Genomic DNA, 5,626 nt, shown 5'->3' on the forward strand with positions numbered 1-5,626 from the left:
AAAAGCGTAAGAGTTCAAACACTATCTTACACTAAAAGGTCGCTCTGACCCAAGGCATAAGAGCCATTGTCGCCAGCCCACACAAATCCAAAAACTTGAGGGTTGAATGAGCTTGAGTTGACATTCGGAGACCGAACCCAAAATAGTTAACTAAATATGCCTAAGGGCAAGGCAGAAGAGCCATTGCCGCCAGCCCACACAAATCCAAAAACATGAGGGTCGAATGAGCTCGAGTCAAAACCTGACTCGGAGACCGAACCCAAAATAGTTAATTAAATATGCCTAAGGTCAAGGCGTAAGAGCCATTGCCGCTAGCCCACACAAATCCAAAAAACTTGAGGGTCAAATGAGCTCGAGTCGAAACCCGACTCGGAGACCGAACCCAAAATAGTTAACTAAATATGCCTAAGGGCAAGGCATAAGAGCCATTGTCGCCAGCCTAATGAGCCCCAGGGCCATATCACGAATCTAAGTATTCCTACCAACTCAAAGACCAGTTGATCTGGGTGAAATCTAGGCAAATAGAAACCCAGAAGATACAAAATCACGAGGTTTCCCCCTTATGAAAGTACTATACACAGAGATAGAGAAGAAAATAAACGTCCCCCTCGGGGACTATGGCCCGACGACCCCATCCTCGCCATCTTCGGCATCGAATAGAAGGAACTTGGCATTGTATTCCTCTGCCTTGGCTTGCTTGATCTCTTCCGAAAGATCGAAGCCTCTAGCGTGAATTTCCTCGAGAGTTTCCCTCCGAGATTTGCACTTCACGTATTCTTTACTACTACTCGCACAACCAAGACTTCTCCTCAACTCAGCTCTAGCAGCGGCAGCACTCTTCAAATAGGCCGTCACTTTCTGGTCTGCCTTAGTGCCGCTCATTACAGCCTCGGCCCGAGCATTCACCACCTCGGCCTTCGCCTTCGAAAGCTCGGACTCGAGCCTTGCGATCATATTCGCTCGTGTAGAATCATTCACACGAGCGGTCCGGACTTGCATCTCAAGGGTAGAAGCCTTAGCCAAAGCACTCTCCTTGGCCACAACTTGGGCATCTACATGAGCCTGCAGCTCGTTAAACTCACGTTTGGCCCGGCCAACTTCACCCCAAAGTTGCTCCAGCTCCTCCGTTTTGCTCTCCAACTAAAATATTGAAACATTAATCTCCAAAAATGAAAGGAGTAGCATACATCAACATGAAATACAAGATACCTGTCTTTCGAGGTGGATTTTGCAGCTCTGGCTTCAATCCGCCTCACACCGCAGGGATACCAACTAGCTTTCCTTTCTCGCACAAAGAAGCTTGAGGGATTTCTCCTTATCTGAATCTTTCCGCAACCTAGCCTCATAGCGAAGCAGCTCGAACTTAAGCCTATCAAAGGTTTGCAAAAGAAAACTCAATAAGAAAGGAAAAGTGTGAAACCAGAATAATCCCATGCCGACTAATAAAACTTACCATAAAGCCGAGCCACTGAGCCTCACCAAAACGGAGCCAACGTCCGATGGCTTAGTGTCCCCCGAAGCACCTTTGGTAAGAAAAGAAGAAGGCACCACGTGCTCCTCGCTCTTCGAAGTACCCTCAATAGAAATGGAGAATGTTCTTCCGAAAACGGAGGCCTCCGAAGTCGGATGATCGGCCAAATTTCCTCTTTTGAACCTCTCAGAAGGACTTGCCCCGCTGCGAGCCTCCTCACACCCCGGAGACCTTTTTCATTTATCATCGACCCTCGACCCCAAGGTCGGCAGTCTCTCCTCCTCCCCCAGGGGGAACGACCTCATCTCGGAAAAATCTCCAATACTTACAGCGGCTAAGTTAGTATGCTAAAAAGAAAAGTACCATTCTGGGGAAACAAGCCACCAAGCGCCTACCATGATGTTTTGCCTCCCATATCCCCTTGGACAGGTCTCGCCACCTACGCTTATCATAGGTCGAACAAGCTGCCAGCTTATGAGACCACACAGCCAAATCAGGGACCTCGTTCGACAACCAAGGAGTCGCTACAAAAAATGAAACAGAAAAATGTCGTTATAGAGCCCGCCTCTGCTATAGACAAAGTGATAAAAGTACAGGTAGGCCACTTACGTGTGAAATTCAATTTCTTAGGAAAGGGTAGAAACTCTCCAGGGATGATATCGACCGTCCGTGCTTGAACGAACCGGCTAATCCATCCCCGGTCCTCGTCCTCTTCGTCATTAACAGTAGGGGACCGGTGGATCAACGCTGCAGGGTAATCAAACTTTGATAATGCAACGACCAATATAATCTCACGAGATGACTGAAGGTGAACTCGAGCCCGGCCTTATCTGCAAAGTACCTTATCATCTGCGCTATCTTCGAAAGGGATGGGTGAGCTGCACCAAAGTAACCTGGTATCTCCGACAGAACTCAAACACGATCTGGTTGGGGGGACCCAACATAAAGGAATGCATATACACGCTCAAAAATCCCTCGACGTGGGTCATGATGCTCTCCTTAGAGGAAGGTACTTGCAGTACCACTCCCTCTCCTCATCCACAGTCCTTTCTGATCATTTCGAGGTGTTCCTCCCTTACTGATGAGATGAACCTCGATGCATGCTCCCGATGTCCTTGAACGTCGGGAGGTCTCTCCAACGTAAAGTCTCTCCTGGAGACAAAGCACCTCGAGGCCTGCTCGTCGGGCACCAGTGGTGTACCACCGACCGGATGCGGAATAGAGGTAGATCTCCCCCTCCCTGATGGGAGGATGTCGACGTATCAGTCATGGCTACGATAAAATGGGAAAAAGAGTATAGATTTGGGCAAGGGTTTTTGAGTTGAAACAACGGAAGAACTAGCACCAAGAATCAAGTTCTATGGAAGAAATAATTACTCAGAGTAGCAGAATCTCCATTTGTGGAGCAAGCGAATGAATATATAGGGGCAAAGTAGCGACTGCTCGCCTACCCAGAGGGACAATTAATTCTGGCCATGGTAATGTCACTTTTCCCTTGGGAAATGTTCTGGCGGGACCACCCTAGGGCTCCCTTTATCAGATCGCATGAATGCTGCTATCCCGTGAAACTCGAAAGGTATCGAGACCTCGAGGGTTTCTTGCTATCACAAGCACTGGCCCCAAAGAAGTTATCGACTTAACTTCAATATAGGACCCGATTTTGAGGGTCCCAATTACTCCAAGTATGGGCTCCAAAGAGTTAATATTAAAATTTGAAGAATAATTCCGCAAGAGCAACGAGTACAAAAAATGGAAAGACTTGGAGCAGAAACACTCTCTTGCATCGCCAAAAATATATTTACAAGAGGCGTCTTTACAAGACTCATCCCCCCGGGAGTACGTACATAGAAAGAAAAAAGAAAAGAGCAAAGCGATACAAGGCCTACTCTTCATTGCCACTATCCTCTGAACCATCTCCAGGATCCTCATCTAAAGTGACCAAGAGTGCCGATTTTCTCTCCAATTCTCGGGCCTCCTCGATCTCAGTTGAAAGATCGATACCTTTGGCTCTGGACCCCTCTAAAACTTCCTTCTTCGTCTTCGCGCTAGCATGAGAGACAACCCGAGCCAGTTTTAGCTCGGCCTCTATCGATATATTACGGGCTATTTGATTCACAGTGGCTGCATCCTTCAGATAAGTAACAACTTTTTCTTCGATCTCGAACTTAGCCGCAGTCAATGTAGCAATCTCCTTTCGAGCATTTTGGAGAAGACCATGGGTCGTAGCCAAATCCGAGGTCACTACCTCATTTTGCTCCTTCATCCTGAGGATCTCCACATTCTTTTGCCCGATCTGCGAATCCTTTTGCCCGTTCTATGAAGGGAAAGATAAGCTAGTCAGTATCAAATATGAGAACAAAGGGTGGATTCACGCATAACAAAATACCTGCTCAGCAAGATTAGCTTTTTCTCAGAGCACTCCCTCAAAGCAGCCCAGAGCTCGCTTGACTCCTTTTCCTTTCGGGCGGAGTAGGCCTCCGACTCTCGCAGTACCGTGGTAAGCCTCTCTAGCTCCTTCTCACGTCAAGAAAGCTCCTCTTGGAGCCTAGAGAGGGCGTGGTCATACATCTCTTTACACTACGGTAAAACAGAAGAGTCAGAAAAATGAAGAATAATCTTTGAGACTAAAAAATATACATAAAACAGCTATCACCTGCCGCTGAAATCACCTATGTCATCGATGTCCCCGATGGGCAACTCCTACCCCTGAAAAGCTCTGGGTCCAGACCCTTTAAGACCAACAACAACGGTCCCCCCAACAAAAACTGCACCATATCCGGCCACGGGGTCCAGAACCACATTAACACCCTCCTCTAGAGTCTTCGCGACACGAGACCGACCTGAGTCGGCCGTTCCTGATTCACTGGCTTTTGGTCGAGGCGCCAGTGAGGCTCCCATGCCCAACCTCATTCTACGTACCAATCGGTACTCGCCCTCATCATCATCCTCATCCTCAACGCCGAGACTTGCTCTAGAAGTTGAAGCTGAGGTCCTAGTGTCGGCTCGAGGCCCGCGTGACTTAGGTTTCTTTGCCACAGAAGGATTGGCAGCCGCCTTACCCTTCCTTTTCTTGCCCTTAGTGGGTTCCGAAGCCTCCATTTCGCCCCTAGTAGGCGGCCTCATCCGCATACTCTCACCAAGGTCTGCACAAGTGCAATGAGCATAACTTATCAGCACAAAGGATACAGGGAGAAACATAAGGCTAAGACATAGGTGGCAAGGAAAACTTTACCATGATTCTTGGCCACCCACCGCGTCTTGGCCAGGTCGGGCCAAGATCGGACAAGATATGGGAACGAGGTATCCAACTACTCGATCCATCTCAACAGATCCGGGACCGTTTCGGGATACCAAGCGGTAGCTGCAGAAACCAAAAAGAGATCATTTTTTCGGAAGGAAGGAAAGAAAATCGCAAAACATGTCCAAGGGAAAACAATACTTACGCTGTGTGTTCCACTTCTCTGGGAATGGCATCCTCCCGGCCGGAATGATGTCCGAGGTCTTCACCCGGATGAACCTACTCATCCACCCTCAATTCTTGTCCTTATCGGTGCTCGAGAAAAAAGATTTTTTGGATCGGTGGTGAAGCCTAATCAAACCTCGATAAAATCAAGGGCTGTACAACCTAATCAAATGGTTGAGGGTAAAAGTCTCGCCCTCGACCCCATCGGAGAAATATCGGAGCATTAAGACTATCCTACAGAAAGAAGGATAGATTTGACCAAGAGTCACTTGGTATTTGTCGCAGAAATCGAGGATAACCGGATCTATCTACGGAGGAGGGGATTTAGGAGGATCGACCGGACCCAAAGTGAATGGGTAAGTATATACATGAAAGAAACCAGCCTTGTAATCAGTTATGTTCTCATCAGGACGGGGAATCTCCACCTCCGTTGCCTCCCCCCATCGGCAGTCTTCCTTTACCTTCCCTATGTTGTCACAACACTAATGTACCGGGACACGTGTTCACATCGGCCCGGTGTAGACGAGGTTTTGTCGACAATAAAGTCCTTCGACATGTCAAGCTCGGTGGGAGTACATTGTCCTACGGTGGATATCACTTTGGGTTTCTCTTTAGACATTCAAGATGAAGAGGCAGCCTCGTCTTTCCGAGGAACAGCCTTGGAGGTTCTAGCCATGATGATGAAATTTCTC

Source organism: Nicotiana sylvestris, chromosome 2, assembly GCF_000393655.2.
Source record: "Nicotiana sylvestris chromosome 2, ASM39365v2, whole genome shotgun sequence".
Taxonomy (NCBI): Eukaryota; Viridiplantae; Streptophyta; class Magnoliopsida; order Solanales; family Solanaceae; genus Nicotiana; species Nicotiana sylvestris.